Source organism: Henckelia pumila, chromosome 4 (genome assembly GCF_033568475.1).
Source record: "Henckelia pumila isolate YLH828 chromosome 4, ASM3356847v2, whole genome shotgun sequence".
NCBI classification, from domain to species: Eukaryota; Viridiplantae; Streptophyta; class Magnoliopsida; order Lamiales; family Gesneriaceae; genus Henckelia; species Henckelia pumila.
This window is the reverse complement of record NC_133123.1, coordinates 172,875,047-172,894,551: the sequence shown is the minus strand read 5'-3', so window position 1 is coordinate 172,894,551 and position 19,505 is coordinate 172,875,047. Positions and strand designations below refer to the sequence as shown.

The 19,505-nt window shown below is 40.1% G+C and overlaps 1 long non-coding RNA gene across 1 annotated transcript; it reads right to left on the bottom strand.

The window, feature by feature from the left end:
• Window positions 1-8,012: 8,012 nt before the first annotated feature.
• LOC140894487 (uncharacterized) lies at window positions 8,013-8,638 on the bottom strand. The gene is made up of 3 exons (XR_012153841.1): window positions 8,473-8,638; window positions 8,274-8,387; window positions 8,013-8,092 (listed from the first exon to the last, which is right to left on the bottom strand). It is a non-coding gene; the product is annotated as an uncharacterized lncRNA (long non-coding RNA).
• Window positions 8,639-19,505: the final 10,867 nt, after the last annotated feature.

The following is a 19,505-nucleotide window of genomic DNA, read 5'->3' as shown; positions in this document are numbered from 1 at the left end:
TCTGCAGAGGCCACTCGTTCGACACTGATGTCTCCTCTTTCCACAATCTCCCGGATTATGTGGTATTTCCTCAGTACGTGTTTGGATCTTTGATGAGACCTTGGTTCCTTTGCTTGAGCAACGGCACCCGTGTTGTCGCAGTACACCGGGACTGGACCAACAAATTCAGGAATGACGCCCAACTCTTGGACGAAATTCCTCATCCAAACGGCCTCTTTAGCAGCAGCTGATGCTGCAATGTATTCAGCCTCAGTGGTGGAATCCGCTGTGGTGTCCTGCTTGGAACTCTTCCAAGAGACAGCACCACCATTGAGCATGAACACAAATCCAGAGGTTGACTTCGAGTCATCCACATCACTTTGGAAGCTAGAGTCGGTATAGCCTTCCAGTTTGAGTTCTCGTCCTCCATAAACCATGAACATATTCTTAGTCCTTCGCAAGTACTTAAGAATGTCCTTCACGGCTTTCCAATGCATCTGACCAGGATTAGACTGATATCTGCTCGTGACACTCAGAGCAAATGCTACATCCGGTCTGGTAGATATCATCCCATACATGATACTACCTATAGCTGACGCATATGGTACATGTGTCATATTCTCTATCTCTGCATCAGTCTTGGGACACATAGACTTGGATAGAGAAACTCCATGACACATGGGTAGATGTCCTCTCTTGGACCCATCCATTGAAAACCGTTTCAATATGGTATCGATGTAGGTTGATTGAGTGAGTCCTATCATTCTCTTAGATCTATCCCTATAGATCTGTATCCCAAGAATGTAGGATGCCTCACCCAAATCCTTCATCGAAAATCTACCTGATAACCATATCTTTGTTGACTGCAACATCCCTACATCATTCCCAATGAGTAGGATGTCATCAACATAAAGTACTAAGAATGTCACCGCATCCTTAACTACTTTCTTGTACACGCAAGGTTCCTCCGGGTTCTTGATGAAACCAAAATCTTTTATTGTTTCATCAAATTTATGGTTCCAACTTCTTGATGCTTGTTTTAGACCATAAATTGATCTCTGAAGCTTGCATACCTTATGCTCGCTTCCCATGGATGTGAACCCCTCAGGCTGCTTCATATAGATTTCTTCCTTAATGTCTCCATTAAGAAAAGCAGTCTTCACATCCATCTGCCATATCTCATAGTCATACCATGCAGCTATGGCAATTAGGATTCTTATGGACTTGAACATTGCGACTGGTGAAAAGGTTTCATCATAGTCAACTCCTTGCCTTTGAGTATAACCTTTCGCCACCAATCGCGCCTTGTAAGTCAATATCTTACCATCAGGCCCAAGCTTTCTTTTGTAGATCCATTTACACCCTATTGGAACAATTCCATCGGGAGGATCCACTAAAGACCAGACTTGGTTAGTATGCATCGAATCCAATTCAGACTGCATAGCTTCAAGCCATAAATTCGAATCCGCATCAGAAATTGCTTCCTTGAAGCTTCTTGGATCACATCCAATGTCGGGTTCATCTTGACCCTCTTCAAGAAGAAGACCATATCGAACTGGAGGTCTAGAAGTCCTCTCGGATCTTCTAGGTGCAGGCGTGTTCAGCAATGGTTCCTGAGGTGTGGGATCGTTATTTTGTATTTCGGGTTCTTCTCGAACTTCTTCGAGTTCCATCATCTCGCCTTTCTTATCCAATAAGAACTCCTTCTCCAAGAAGGTGGCATTCCGTGAAACAAACACCTTTGTTTCAGCAGGATAATAGAAATAATATCCGATTGTATTCTTCGGATACCCCACAAAATAACACAAGCTGGATCGACTATCCAACTTATCTCCCACTGTCCGCTTCACGTAAGCAGGACATCCCCAAATCCTCAAGTACGAATACTTAGGAGCTTTGCCATTCCATAACTCGTATGGTGTTTTGTCCACTGCTTTAGTGTGGACGTTATTCAACAACAATACCGCCGTTTCAAGCGCATAGCCCCAAAACGAAGGTGGAAGCTCAGTGAAGCTCATCATGGATCGAACCATGTCCAACAAAGTTCGATTACGACGCTCCGATACACCATTAAGCTGTGGTGTCATAGGAGGAGTCCACTGAGAGAGAATCCCATTCTCTTTTAGATAGTCCAAAAACTCGGTACTCAAGTATTCTCCACCTCGATCCGATCGAAGTGCTTTAATACTTTTACCTAGCTTGTTTTCTACTTCAGCCTTGAATTCTTTGAACTTTTCAAATGCTTCAGACTTATATTTCATTAAATATAAATACCCATACCTAGAATAATCATCAGTAAAGGTAATGAAGTAGGTGTGGCCATGTTGAGTCCCTACTCTAAATGGACCACAAACATCTGTATGGATCAAATCCAACAGATTTTGACTACGCTCAGGCTTCCCCTTAAAAGGAGATTTAGTCATTTTCCCTTTTAGGCAGGATTCACAAGTAGGTAGAGAGTTAATATCAGACATATCAAACATGCCCTCTCCCACTAGCTTGTTCATCCTCCTTGAGGAAATATGACCTAGTCTAGCGTGCCAAAGGTTTGCCGGGTTTTGACTATCGATTTTCCTTTTGTTTGTTGTCGCCGGTTTGTCAATACAATTTACTGGAACGTCTTTTAGTTTTAAATTGTATAGATCGTTTTCAAGTTGTCCATTTCCAATTAAACATTCATTCTTGTAAATATTGCAAATCCCATTCACAAAATTACAAGAATAACCATCTCTATCAAGCATAGAAATAGAAATAATGTTTTTAATTAAATCTGGCACAAATAAAACATCTCTCAACAATAATTTAAAACCATTCTGCAAAATCAAACAAACATCTCCAATGGCCGTAGCTTCAACTCTGGAACCATTCCCGAGCCTCAGCTGGGTCTCACCCATTCTAAGCCTGCGACTTCTTGTCATCACCTGCAAATCATTGCAAATGTGAGATCCACATCCGGTATCCAATACCCAAGAAGTTGTATTAAGTGACATGTTTATTTCGATATAGAACATACCCTTTGCAGTTCCCAACTGCTCAAGATACTCCTTGCAGTTGCGCTTCCAATGACCCGGCTTCTTGCAGTAATGGCAAACATCCTTGGATTTTCCATCGTTTGAAGCCTTTGTCTTTTGCTTCTTCTCGGGTTCCACTTTCTTGGGTGGGGCAGAACGTTTCTTGCCCTTCATACTTGGCCCCTTCTTAGCAGAAGATGAGGAGCCCACCAAGAAAGCTGGCTTATCCTTCTTAAGTGTGGATTCATATGTAACGAGCATATTGACCATCTCTTCAAGGGTGGCCTCTATCTTGTTCATATTAAAATTTATCACGAATCCATCAAATGAAGAAGGAAGAGATAGAAGCAGCAAGTCCACATTGAGTTCATGCTCCAACACCAAATCAAGGGTCGCTAACTTCTGTATGAGCCAAATCACTCGTACCCCATGATCACGGACCGAAGTCCCTTCACGCATGCGGCACGTCATCAACTCCTTAACAGTAGAGAACCTTTCAGCCCTCGACTGAGCCCCAAAAAAGTTCCTTGAGTTGCGTGTGAATGTCAGCAGCATTCACCGTGTCCTCAAATCGCCTCTGGAGTTCATCAGACATCGAGGCTTGCATATAGCATTTGGTCTTGATGTCATGGTCACACCATGCATCAAGTTTGGCCAATTCCTCCGGACTTATGTCAGCTGGTGCTTCCTTCGGAGGTGCTTTCTCTAACACGTAGAGCATTTTCTCCGAAGTTAAGACAATCTTCAACTTCCGGAACCATTCCCTATAGTTGGCGCCAGTCAGCTTGTTTTGTTCGAGGATCGAGAATAAAGGATTTCGCGAATTCATTGTATGAAATACTGAAAAGGAAAAACAGACATATATCAATGATTGTTTAACAATTTACTAAGACATAAAATAGGCGAATTTAATTTTATGAATCTCACTCCCACTATTTTAACGATTTCACCACCCTCTAGTGAAAACGGGAAACTTTTTCCTTAGTGAGAACATGGAGTCCAATTGACAAACTTATGGTCCCGAATAATATCAGCCAACCATAATTCTCAAAAGGTAGAGCCCAATTGCTTCCAAAGCAACCCCCATGTATTTACCTCATGTCCAATAAGGGCCAATAATATGACGCCGTTTAAAGTGACATGTCAAGATGACCCATCAATATTAAGTTGTGATGGACGGTCGCCATGTGGATCCCCCAATAATATGAGCCGATCCCATGGGAGTTCCACCCAACTTACAACATTTGTCGATCCAATGTACAGCTTTCCGACGGACGGGCCCCCCCAATAATATGAGCCGGACCGTATCCGCGGGTAGCATCACATACATTGACCGTTGATGGAAGGTAGGAACATTTAAACAATATTTAAATTTCCTTTATTTATCTTGATATAAATTTTAAATCATATTTAAAATGAGGGATTTTATTTATAAAAATATTTGTCTCATCATATTTAATTTATTGCATGCATTGCCGGATTCACGCAATTTATGTCTAAACATGCATACAATCATAATATCACATATTATATAGGATGATCGATTCCATTTCTAATTGACCCGTGGTTGCCAATCACGGGTCTTAGTCCAATCCTAGGTAATATGCAGTATGCAAATGCAATCCTATTACATATGCTTCCAATTTACATTTCTTCAGTCTTCATTGTCTGCTGGGCCCACCATCTTCAAATCTTGATCTCCCACTAAATCTAATGTATTTACAATAAATAACAATGACAAGTAGGGGATACATTTTTAGGGGGTGGGAACGGGCTATAAACCAAGCCCACTTTTATTACATATGACATTCATATCGGGCCATAAACCAGGCCCATTAATAAAACCAACAACAATAAAGACAAAATGTAAATTCCTAACATACACCTACAAAATTGGTCATGGCAATCGATCATCCTTATCCAATAACATTTAATTCAAAATTAATTTATTGGATAACATGCTGTGGCAATTCAAATTTAAACAAGATAAAATCATATTTTATATATAAAATCACATTTCACATATAAAATCATATTTTATCTCCATATCAAATAAAATCATATTTTATCTATAAAATCCAATTTTACAAATAAAATCATATTTTACTTAATATATCATAAGATCATATCTTATCATCAATTGTACCAAAATAATTGATTTCAAAATTCAATTTACGGATAAAATATTAAAATTTTCCAAAAATTCAAATTTATCCAAAATCAATTTTAAAATTTACGGACTCGAACAATTCGATCCGAAATCTCGTGAACCAATCAAAAACAATTTTTGACCGGACCAAAAATAAAATTTTAACATATTAAAATTAATTTTTAATAAAATATTAATTTTTCCCGCGGGCCACCCGGGACACTCCCGGGTTGGCCCGCACCGGGGCGCGGGCCGGGGCAGCCCGGCTGCCCCCTTAGGGCAGCAACGCTTGCTGCCCTGGCGGCGCCTGGCGCCGCCCTGGGCGGCGCCGAGCGCTGCCCTGCGCAGCGCCCAGCGCTGCGCTGGGCAGCGCACAGCGCTGCCCTGGGCAGCGCCGTGCGCCCCCTTTGGGCGGCGCCGTGCGCCGCCCCTGGGGGCAGCGACCATCGCTGCCCCCTCCGGGCAGCGATCCAATCGCTGCCCGGGTTTCGCCCCCGGAAAAAAAAAATTTTTTTATTAAAAATATTTATTTTGTTTCATAAACCGAGACTCAAAAATTTTGTACAATTGATTAATTCAATCGATTGATCTGAGCAACCTGGCTCTGATACCACTGTTGGAAAACTGGCGAGTTCCCAGACCAATTACGATTGATACCCGGTGCAGCGGAAGTTTAAAATTTTTTCATGGAACGTTTCCATGGTATGGGTATCAACCGTTCATCGATTGAATTACGTGTGTGTGTAAAATTTAAATAACAATTAAATAAATTTTACCTCAAATCTCGCAACGAGATTAATGGACACCAACAGAACAATTCTGCTCTTGTTGTCTCTCCCTGGAACCGATGAACGCCTTCAATCAGGTCCACGAACAGAGGTTTAATCCCTCTGATAGATTGCACTAGAAAATCTATCAGAAGTTTTCTGCGAAGAGAATAAACGAATCTGATTCGCTATTCCTTACTGCGATTCAAAATCACAGACCGGAATTTCTCGGGCAGAGGGGGAGGGTTCGGCCGATTTGTTGAGAGAGAGGCTAGGGTTCGATTTTTGCTCTGTCTCAAAAATTATGACCTGTTGTGTGTAATTTCTGTACTGAAATAACTTATTTATAATGCAGGCCACTAACACCTTAGGGCCCATTAGTCATAAGCTGGGGCCCGACAAGCAAAGCCCGCTCGTTCAGAAATTAATATAAAATTCATCGTGACTCCGATTGATGAAACGATTTCACCAATGTGCACAGAAACCATTTCTGCACGTTTTAAAGTCAAAATAAATTTTCCTGAATCCGAATTCAGTGGTTTCCAAAAATGTCCATCCCTATGTCATTTTAGGAAATCCTACTCCCTTACTCTTATTTAAGAAGTCCAACTCCTTAGTTCATTAAATTTAACTCTTTAAATTTAACTATCTCAACGGGGATTAAAACTCCATTACACTGTGTGACCCTCAATGGTTCAGGGATACAGCTAGCCGTGGGCTCACAACTCCTTGTGACTCGGAACAACACTTTCCGACTTGCCCAACGAATCATGGTAAAGCGCCTAGCAACATCGCCCCATGATTCCCTAGGTATCACTGATAGTGCCTACAAGAACCAGTAGATTTTGGTTAACGTACAGTACGGTCCCTTCATCCATATATCCCGATCGAATCAACAACCATTGGTATATCGAGAGTCGCTCAAGATTCGATAACTATGCAATACATCTTGAAGATCAAATTAGTGACATCGCATGTGCTACTAAGAAACCATTTCTTAAATCACATCAATTACTCTGGCCAGAGATTTATCACACTAATATCTCCTCAGATCGCATAGGATATCCACACTCGCAAGTATGTGGTGAATCCTTGACAACAATGCATTGACTCCTATATGTGTCGTAACTGTACCCAATCTCGACACCTGATGACCCCCATAGAGTCGGTAAACGAGTCAAAGCACAGCACTAGCATATAGAGTCTCCATGATGTTTCAAGTCGTAAGGACTAATGGTGTACAACCAAAACCGCGGACTTAATCCACTCGATAAGTGATAACCACTTGGAAAGTCCGGATAGGGTAGTTCGATTATTCATCCTATGAATATCCATTTGCATGCTTCGAACATCTCCATGTTCCCTACCAATGAAACGTGGTACTCCGCATCGCAAATGCTAGTCTCAAACTCGAGCGATCCTTATCCTTATTATCGGACGGCTCAATCGACTAGGAACGGTTTTAGAACATACAGTGACTATAAGATGTATTTCATGATAGACATCTCCATGTTCTACCACATCTTACATACACTATAGTATATTCAAGGTCTTTATCAAAACAACAATAGTATATCACAATATAACAATATGAAGTAATATAAAGTCATTGCCATAAAAGTGTAAATTATATTAAACAAAAGATTGTTTATACAAAGAGTCAACAAAGCCCATAGCCACACAGTTGGCTCACTGGGCACCCACTCTTACATGTACTTCGTCGATTAATGAAATTTCCGAAGTAAAAGATATGCTTATACTTCGGCAATGATAGTAACTAATGAAGTAGAAGAAAGTCTTGTACTTCGGCAATTTCACTAATTGACGAAGTAAAAGACATTATTTTGCTTCGTCAATTAGTGAAATTGATGTTCCACTACATTAAAATTTAGATACAATAATTACACAATATAAATATATTTTTGAAACTTAAAATAGACTAATAAGGTTCATAAATTATTCATCTCAAAACAACGAACATCCATAAATTCACAAGTATATCCACCAAAATAATCCAAAAATATGCATGTATCCACAAGTATTTCCACAAAACTAAAAGTGCATCTATAAAAAATAATCAAATTCTAACTCTATAAACACTGGGAAAAAAAACTATACATTAATCCATCCTTCAACATAGGATCTATCATATTTGCAGGTGTTCCCTCATGCCAATGCCTCCAAGCCTGAATCAATCCAGAGACATATATCATTTATTAGTAACTAATACTTGCAACAAACTTAGAATGCAAAGATTTGAGAAAGATTCATACTGATAGTTTCTCACAGACTACAAGATTCAATCAAGAAGTGAAACCAAAACATAAGAGATGGAAGGGAAAAGAGTTCACTTGGTAGATAATTTACATCAGTGACAACTCGAATTCTCTCTGGAGGTTTCTGCCTTGATTGTTCAACTAAGGATGCTCTCTACATTCCTGACGCCTTCTTGTATCTTTGAAGAGAGACTAGAGAACATAGCTTTACTTGAAGAAAGATACATAAAGAAATTTTAGAAAGAAAGTTGCAGTGTAGTTCATAAGACAATTACCAAAAAATTATATACCTCCAAAGGCAAATAGTTTGGTCGTTTTGGTTTTCCAACATCAAGGCATGGAATGTATGCCAAAAATGTTAGTTCTTGACCACGGTGTTTCACAAAGTAGTAAAAAACAGTGATCTCCAAAATCCCACCATCATCTCTAGCAGTACCACCATTTTTCACTTCCAATGAAAAACTGAAAAGATAACCACCATTAGACATCTTACAGGAAGGAATCAAGGCAAAACACTGCAAGATACGTATTTACTCACAATTGCTGATTGCATGGTTTCTCACTCAAACCTATAATTTTGAACTCCCTGTTGTTATGTCTGGCCTTAACCCTCATATTCTTGAGCATCCTCTTGGCCTGTGCTCCAGACTCATAATCATGACAAACATAACTGAAATAATGGTCAAAGAAAGCGACTGCAAACAGTTAAGAACCATTTACTTTGTCCCAGTCAATATTGCTACGATCCTTCAAATTCTGGTTAGCAAGCAGGAAATCCACAATAGGTCCCAGTTTCAAGATCATTGTTGAGGATACATCTAACAGAACAAACTTTTGCGGTTCTTATACATGAAGCAATCCATAAGAAAAGGAAAACATAGGAAGAGAAAACAAGATGAGTAATACCCATATTTAGAGATAAACCACCATGAGTAGGACGAAAGCTAGAATAGAACCCTTTCACAGCAGCTACACCTCCTCCAACATCACTGAACGTCCGCGTGTCATCATGAAAGAACTATTGCCGAACTAAAAGGCAGCCTCTGCGCCAATATCCATTTGTTATGTACAAGATGATAGAAAAAATGATTATATGCTATCAAAAAGGTATTCTTGGTATACTTATTAGCTGCTTTCTGTCTCAATATGACATCGAGGACCCTCAGACCATCTTGCACATTTTCTGCTTTGGCTCCTTGAACGGAAAGAGAGATGGACTTCGAGGGTATTTTTGCAGCATAACTTATCTCTAATTTAAAAACCTTCGACTGCAGAGAGTGCTTTGATCTTTTCCCAGAGCCACTTCCATCTCCATAATCAGAAGGGCTCCTAGGACTATGCAACGGACTCAGTCAGCATTTACCAGGAAAAAAGCAGCACAAAAACAAGTAAATAAAGGTCAATGATGGACGTTACTGCTTGGCAATAGAGTCCTCGAGAATCACTATAAGTTCCAACGTGTTCTGCGGCAACGGCCCCATTGTGTATAGACATTTTTCCCCATCATAAGCAAATGTCTTTCCAGCAAATTCAGAAGAGTATGTTTGGTAAAGTTTTTCAGCGATCTTCCTCCCAATTCCTTTGATGTCAACCATTCCATTATCCTTAGAACTAATAGAAACCTGCATTCAGAATGGACCATCTAATGATTCACTTGTATGCTCATTATTATACTTGTAAAAAATAGCATGGTAATATATTTTACATTGTACTGATAAAATATTTCATTTGGACATCTGAGTGAGACTTTGAATTGATTTGCGAGCAAAGAGATGGGTCGTCCGGATGTACCGAATCCAGTTTGGTCAATTATACACCTCTTAGGTAGTGCTGCTTCTTGTAAATTTGCATTTGGTGGTAAAGCAGGCGATTCCATTACTCAGTAGAACTAAAAACCTAGAACAATAAGTGAAAAGAGATGGGTCGTCCGGATGTACCGAATCCAGTTCGGTCAATTATACACCTCTTAGGTAGTGCTGCTTCTTGTAAATTTTCATTTGGTGGTAAAGCAGGCGATTCCATTACTCAGTCGAACTAAAAACCTAGAACAATAAGTGAAACAGTAAACAAAAAAACATCCAACACTTTATAAACTAGACCAGATCATGTTTCAACTCTCAGCCAGTTAAAATAACATCGTAAATCAATGTTCAACAAAGGACATTGCAGCAATGCGGTATAATTTTGTGGAATAGGAAAAATCTCAAGTGCTTGGCCACCGGAATCAAGCATCTAAATAACTTGTGCCTCAGAAATAACAACATTCTAAATAAATCATTCGATATAGCAGAAGATTCATTCAAATTCACAAATAACTCAGCCCAAAAATGAAAATCAAGAAGCTAACGTTATGGTGAAAAATGCAAACAGTTCCCCAGTAATAACAACGTCGATATAGCAGAAGATTCATTCACATTCACAAATAACTTAGCCTAGAAACGAAAATCAAGAAGCTAACATTATGATGAAAATGCAATCAGTTTCCCCAGTAATAAACAACGTTACGTAGAAATTGAAAGAAAACTAGGTTTGCTTTGTCATTAAAGTGTACCAGAGGGAGTGAGTTGGAGAGTTTAAAGCGGTTTTTATGGGGATTATTTTGAAATGCGTAGAAGCCAAAACCAGTCGGTGACTCAAGAAACAGAATATTTGCCACTGTCAGCATAAAAATTTCACAAAACATGCATGTAAATATGAGTTCGAGACGAATTTCTGATTGTTCTTATCAGTATAAGATTATTATAAGCTTTTATCAGTATACATAACAAGCTTGAAACATTAAGCTTTTCCAAGTGATACGTCTTCAATCAAAAGTGCCTAAATTTTATATCTGTTTACGCTGTTTGTACCTATTTTCCAAACATATTCGTTCAAATAGAGAGATGAACCAGTTTTGTTAATTCGAAACGGTCCTAACTCCTCAGATGTTCCGTATGCTAGAATTACCCAAACCAAATCACCAAAAAACAGGAATTACACAAACAATTAGGCCCCTGAAGAACTAAAAAAATTAAATGAATAAACGAAAAACCACGAATCAAATGAAAATATCAAGTACCTCAAGCCCTAAACTGCAAAGTGATCGACATCCACCGACTATAACACAAGCAACAATCCCCGGAGGCGATGAAATTTCTCAGATTTACACATGGAGAGAAACAATACGGGATTAAGTAATAAGGCACAGGGATTTGAAAGATCGAAAATTCATACGAACCGGTGAAACTACTCGATTCGAAAATGAGAGCGTCCGGTCGGAGGATTCGATAGCTGCGGAAACCATATCCGAACCTTCAATATCTTCATAAACTCCGATGCATCATATATCCATACATTCTTGAATGTGTATATGCTGGGAGCAAGCTGGAACGAAACAAATAAAGGAGGGAGACGAATGAGGAAGCCCTAAATATATTTGCACTTGGAGAGATTGAGAGAGGGGGAGACGACGCTGTAAAAATAACCTATTACTTCACCTTGTACAAATTAAAAATTTTATTTTAACCTTTTTACTTCATCAAATATAATTTTATGAAGTAAAAAGTCACTTAAAAATCTAAGTCAAGCCCGTTTTTTTAATTGATGAAGTCTAAAATGCATTTTACTTCGTTAATTTTATAACCGCAGTAAATAACTATGTATTACTTCGGCAATAGTTATCACCGAAGTAAAAAATAGCGAAGTAATATGCCGAAATTCTACTAGTGATAAGATAAGAGTAAAGAACAGAAGACAGTAAGAAGAACTCACGTCATCCGAATAACTCAGGAAAACGCTGTCTCATGTCAGATTCTGTCTCCCAAGTCGCTTCCTCGACGCCGTGATGGCTCCACTGCAATTTCACCAAAGGAATCAACTTGGTTCTGAGCTGCTTCTCTTTCCGATCAAGGATCTGAATTGGTCGTTCAAAATAGCTCAGAGTCTCATCTAACTTGGCTTCGTCAGGCTGAAGAATATGAGAAGGATCTGGATGATACTTCCGCAACATAGAGACGTGAAAAAAGTCGTGAATACCAGATAAATATGCAGGCAGTGCAAGTCTGTAGGCAAGATCGCCTAACTTCTCTAGAATCTCGCACGACCCGATGAATCTCGGTGATAAAATCCCTCACTTACCAAATATGACAGTGCCTCTGAAAGGGGAAATCTTAAGGAATACTCGGTCTCCCTGCTCGAAACTCAGAGGTCTACGTCTGACATTTGCATACTTCGCCTGTCTATCCTGAGCTGTCTTTATTCTCAACTGAATGATCTTTACTTGCTCCGCCATATCTCGAAGCATATCCGGTCCCAAATCTGGTGACTCGGACAAATCATCCCAAAACAACAGAGATCAACACTTCTTGCCTTACAATGCCTCAAAAGGCACCATACCAATACTCTCTTGGAAATTTTTGTTGTATGATAACTCAACAAGAGGCAAAGAATCTTGCCAACTAGTGCCAAAGTCTAGCACTACTGCTCGCAGCATATCCTCTAATGTCTGGATAGTCCGCTCTGACTCTCCATCGGTCTGAGGATGATAAGCTGTACTCAGATGCAAACGAGTACCAAGTGCCTCATGCAGACTGTGCCAAAAGTGCGAAGTGAATCTAGGGTCTCGGTCTGAAACAATCGAATTCGGCACACCATACAATCTAACAACATTGCTAACATACAACTCAACCATCTGATCGTGACGATACGTCATCCTGTACGGAATAAAGCAAGCAGACTTCATCAATCGGCCGATCACTACCCAAATAGCATCACATCCTCAAATAGATCGCGGTAGCTTCATGACGAAATCCATAGAGATGTGATCCCATTTCCATTCAGCAACAGATAGACTGTGCAACAAACCACCCGGTCGCTTCCTTTCTGCTTTCACTTGCTGACAGTTCAAACATCGGGATACAAACCTTGCAACATCACTCTTCATTCTCTTCCACCAAAACTGGTTCTTCAGATCATAATACATCTTCCGACCTCCAGGATGAACACTGAACCGACTGCAATGAGCCTCTCGGAGAATACACTGTCTCAACTCCAAAATATCAGGAAAAACAATATGGTTATTCACAAAGAAAACATAATCTCTAACCTGGAATTCAGACTAATGCCCAGATCTGACCTTCTCTACTGACACCTGAATGCTCGGATCAGACTTTTTTGCTTCTTTGATCATAATAAACAACTCCAGCTCGGCTTGAATAGAAAATACTCTGATAGTCCTCCTATCTATTTCAAACTCTAAACAAGAAGTGCAAAAATCATCGATCAACTGAGAAACATCGATAGTATAAAAAGATAAAGAACAAAGCTTTCGGCTCAAGGCATCTGCAACTGCATTCGACTTTCCCGGATAATACTTGATTTCACAGTCGAAATCCTTCAACAGATCTAACCATCTTCTCTGTCTCATATTCAACTCTGCCTGTAAAAACAAGTACTTAAGACTCTTATAATCAGAAAAGATGTAACCCCCCAATTTTATCTTAATTGACTTTATTTGAGATAATCGGAGATTTAAGAGTCCAAGAGCCGACTTGTTTTTTATCAGGGTCCTTTTTGCAAATTTCGGATTTTTCAGGGACTAAAATGCAATTTTGGACTTTGTTAGATATTTAAGCAAGTGTTGACTCTTTTCTTCACTTCACCTCCTCCCTCACACCTCCTCCCTCCATTGAAGATGCCTCCAACGTTTCCCAAGCTTTCCAGATTTTACCCCGAGCTCGATCCGTCCGTTAGAAATTATTTCTAAAGGCATATTAGCGATCACGGCTGCAAGAGCTTTGTTCTATCGTAAGTTTTTCTACGATCAGGTTTTTTCTAGTTTTTGGATGTTGTTAGAATCGTTCGAGATTCGAGTATGTTGATTTTGGCAGAGTTCTAATCGTTTATTATCTGTCGGTTTTGAAATAGAGTGACGTTCGGAATTGTTATGAATTTTTGAAGGGATTTTCGAAAGTTGAGTTTTATGATTTGTTAGAATTGGTTTGTTTTGAGGGATTGTTGGTTGATTTGAGTCTATTGGATTGATATTATGGTGTCTGCATTTCCGGTTTGATCAGATTATAGCCATTATGCCGTTGGTTTGAGTTTTGGATTGTCTATCGGTTTGAATTGTTTGAGACAAGCCTTCGATTGAGTTGTATGTTAATCTCGAGCCTTATTACTTATTGTACAGATTGATTTGAGGCCAGTGAAGTTGCGAGATTGCAGCTTTGTGCAACTTGGAGTTTGTAGCCGGTATAGTATCAATTTCTTATTATCGATTGAGGTAGTTTGATTGAATCTTGATTTAGGAATCGTTGTTGTTTCCAGGTTTGGAGCATCGATGTTGTTGAAAAGAGGTATAAGATGACTTAGAATAGAATGGAACATGTGACTCGAATCCGACTTGATTCGAGTGTTCCGAAGAATCACATACTTGCATGTTATTTGCTTTTACGTGAATTTAGTTGATTGAGTTATGTTTGCATTGCATTCATCTTGAGCCAGAATCCTTGATTTGAACAGCGGGCAGGACGGCCCTTATATGATAGACATTTTGGGGATTATATTGTGAGTGGCCTGGGTGTATCCGTTTCACCTAGTGCTAGCATACTCCTTATAGTCATACCAAAGTCTAGAGGATGGAGATACGTAGCACCACCTCGATCGGGAGAGTCGGTGAGTTGTTTACGTGATCTCATCCTCGGGATCCCAAAAGCAAAAGCAGCAATGTTTTGATTATCCGACTTGATAATCCCAGAGTTTTAAAGACATGCATTTCATTTGGATTTGTTTTGGAATTGCATGGTTGATATATGGATATTTGGAAGTTGATGTATTTCATTTTGAGATACTTATTTGATATTGCATGTTGTCTCTTTTACTGGGAATATTATTCTCACCGGATTATCCGGCTGTTGTCTTTGTTTGTATGTGTACTTGGAAACAGATGGGGCAAGACCGAGTCAGAGATCGCATGGCTAGGTGGACGAGTTGATAGGGTGAGGCCTTGTTGTTGTAGAAGTCGAATATGTAATCGAACTTAGATCGTATTCGAACTTGTATTGTATTGCATTGAATAAGCTAGACTGAAGCATGTTCTACTAGTTTGAGATTGTATAACTTTAGAACTACATTGTATTGGATTATGCATGTTGATCGGATGGATTTATGCATTGTTGGTATGTTTGGAAATGGATTTTGAACTAGATTCTCCTTCTGATTTTTATGGGCAGAAGTGGCCGCTCGATCGGTAGAAGTTGACCGATCGAGCGGTGGAGTTTCAACCTAGTTACTATTTTTGAAACTGAGTGCCCGCTCGATCGGTAAGATCTTACCGATCGAGCGGTGATGGTTTTACCCGGACAGTAGTTGAAGAATTTTTGGCTCGCATCGAGGCAGCGGAGCACTGTTCCTTTAAAAAAAAAAATTTCTTACTCTTTTAATTCTTGCATGATTATTTATTGTTTTATTCCGAGATTAGATGATTAGAATCGGGGTCTCACAAAAGATCTTGAAAGACTCACCATACAGATAGTGACGCCAGATCTTCAAAGCAAATACAATCGCAGCTAGTTCAAGATCATGAACCGGATAACGAGTCTCGTGCGGCTTCAGCTGCCTCGATGCATATGCTATAACATGATTATGCTGCAAAAGAACACAACCAAAACCTCGGTTAGAATCATCACAATAAACTATGAAACCTCCAGTACCTTTCGGAATATAAAGAATTGGAGCACTGGTCAGTCTCCTCTTCAGATCAACAAAGCTAGTCTCACAATCTGCAGTCTAGACAAAATGCACATTTTTTTGTGTCAGATGGGTAATCGGCTTGGCAATAGAAGAGAAACCCTCGATGAATCGGAGATAATAACCAGCTAAACCCATAAAGCTTCGGATCTCAGTTACTGATGTCGGTCTAGGCCAATTCATAACCGCTTCAATCTTGCCGGGATCGACAGAAATCCCATCTCCTGAAATTATATGACCGAGAAAGACAACTCGATCCAACCAGAAATCACACTTAGATAGCATGGCAAACAACTGCAAAACTCGCAAAATCTGCAAGACGGTCCTCAAATATTCTGCATGGTCAGTACGGTTCTTCAAGTAGATAAGAATATCATCAATGAAGTTAATTACTTACTCATCTAAATAGCGCTGAAATATTCGGTTCATCAAACCCATAAAAACCGCTGGAGCATTAGTCAAACCGAACGGCATGACTATTAACTCGAAATTACAATACCTCATCCTGAATGCGGTCTTAGGAACATCTTCCTCACGCACTCTCAGCTGATGATAAACTGACCTCAGATCAATCTTCAAATAGATAGAAGAACCCTGCAGGTGATCAAAAAGGTCATCTACTCGGGGTAAAGGATACCTGTTCTTGACTATAGCTTGATTCAGTTGATGGTAGTCGATACAGATCCGCATAAAACCATCCTTCTTCCGAACAAAAAGAACAGGAGCACCCCAAGGCGATACACTAGGTCTGATGTATCCCTTGGCAATCAAATCCTGAAGCTGCTCCTTCAACTCTCTCAATTCAACTTGTGCCATACGATACGGAGCTTTGGAAATAGGTTGAGTACCTGAAACTAAGTTGATGTTGAATTCGATCTCTCGAATAGGCGGTAATTCAGGAACATCTTCCGGAAACACATCAGCAAAATCTCTAACCACTGGTATATCAACCAATTCAGAGCTAGATTTCAGTACATCAACTGCATAAACCAAAAATCCCTCTGCACCTCTCTGTAACAAACGAGTGATAGATAACACTGAAATCAAAGGAATTCTAGATCGAGAACCCTTACCAAAGAATTTGCACTCGTCTACCATTCCAGGTCTGAATCTGACAACCTTCAGGAGACAATCGACGGTTGCCCCGTATTGGTTAAAGCATCTATACCAACAATACAGTCAAAATCTGACAGCCCAAGTACAATACAAACGAACTCTAACAAATTTCCCTCAAAACAGAGTTCACAGTTCTTGACTAATCTGACAGAAACAATTCCTCCACCCAAAGGTGAAGTAACAACTACTACAGTAGGTAAAAACTCAGTAGGCAAATCATGCAACAACACAAATTTATCAGAGATAAAGGAATGGGAAGCACCTATATCTATCAAAACATGAGCAGAATAATCGAAAATCAAACAGTTACCTGCTATAACATCGTCAGGTGCTGCCTGAGCCTGATCCTCTATCAAAGAAAAAACTCATGCTTGTTGTCTCGGAGGCTAGTTCGCACTAGGGTTACTTCCCTGTCTGTTCTGCTGCTGAGGCTGGAAGGAGTGAACTGCAGAAGACTGTCTCTCAGGCTACGTTGTAGGTCTAGATGAACTACCACTCTGAGCTCGATCTCTACTACGCTGAGGGCACACCATAGAAAAGTGTCCCGGTTGCTGACAGGTATTGTAGTCCCAAAGACCCCTTCACACTGATCCAATGAGTGTCTACCTCCACACTTGTTGCAGAACAAAGATGAAGATCCAGAACTCTGTCCTGAACTGAATTGCTTGGAACCACTGGAACTAGAAGAACTGTTCCCCTGCCTCTTGAACTATTTCCCCCTTTCTTTGTAATGATCCTTCCTATTACTGCTACTGCTTCCACCTTCATACCTTTGCTGTTGGTTCTAATACTGTGGTGGCTGATTCTGATGCTGAGACAGTTGGTTCTGAGACTGTCTCGGTTGTTGAGGTACCATCTGATTTCCTCTCTGTCTCCACAAACCCGCTTCAGCTCCTTTTGCGTGATTCATGGCATCCGCAAAGTTATCAGGCCTAACAGTGTTTACCAACGTGAAGATGTTCGGATTCAAGCCGTTGATGAACTGATCGGCTTTGGCTTCTTCATTGTCGGCGATATGTGGTGCAAATCTCAGAAAACTATCAAACTTGGCTACATACTTCTCGATGTTCAAGTTTCCTTGCTTAAGATTGGCAAACTCGGCTCCTTGTCCTTTCGGTACGAAACTGGGAAAAACCGCTTATAAAACTCAGTTTTGAAAAGAGACCAAGTAACTGTACCTCGATTCTCCATGGATCTTTTTGTCGTGATCCACCAGTTCTTAGCAAAACCACAAAGCTGATGAATGACTAACCTAGATCGGAGGTCTTTAGAGTAATCAAGGGAATCGAACAACTGATCAATGTCGTCCAACCAGCTTTCACTGTCAACCGGATTCTCTGTACCTAGCAACAAAGGCGGATTAAATGACTGAAACCTCTTCAGCAAGGTTTCCATAGGTGTCGCTGTAGCTTCCATCTGCACAGTTTCAGTACTAGCTTGCTCATTGGTGGAGTAACTGGCGGTGGGTGTCTGTTAAAAACTCGACGAGGGCCCATCTGATAATCAAAGGCTAGGACACAAGATATCTCAATCGCTAAAATCGCTGCCCTTACAACCGCTCAGAATGCCGGATACCAGTCGATAACAGAAACAATTATATCTCAAGTAGATCATGCTTTATAAATTAAATCATATAAGCATGTAATTCAATTAATTCTGAAATAATAAAGCATGCTTGCATGGAATTAAATAAAAAGTTAAATAACTCAATCACATGCGAGGATTCAATACACGCAGACTCGATCTACCCCGCTCACTCTAGTTCAACCAAGAACTTATCGCTCTGATACCACTTAATGTAAGAACTCGGTTCTAAAAAACTAATCTCGGATTAAACAACAATAAGCATACAAGATCCAAGACTAAAAGTAATACTAAAATTTTTTTTAAAGGGGGGTGCGCTCGGTCTGCTAAAAATTGCAGACTGGGCGCCTCCAAGTCTCAGCCCTACTGTTTTGCTCAACAGGGTCGCGCTCGATCTGCTAAAAACAGCCGATCGAGCGCAGCCAACACAACAAACTTACTGCCTTGCTCGGAAGGGGGTGCGCTCGGTCTGCTAAAAATTGCAGACCGTGCGTCCCCTGCTGCACAACCAAAACAGAGCAGAAATCTCTGAAACTCAGTTCCAAAATCAATCCAACACATTCAAATCATAGACATGTGTTATAAATGCAATTCTTTCAATTAATACATGAAGTTCTAGAGTTGATCAACCACTCAAAAGATAGGACATGCATCGGTTCTAGCTATTACAATCCGAATACAAAACATAATAAGTTTGAATTCTAACATGCCTCAAAACATAAAACTAGGTTGGCATGCATATTCAACTTCTAAACCGAGTCCCACGGCTATCTCTCAAACTTGATGCTAACCGGGTCTTTGCAGACTTGACCCTCCCCATCCTGTTTCCAAGTACACAACAAAACAAAAAAACAGCCGGATAACTCCGGTGAGAATGATATTCCCAGAAAAAGCA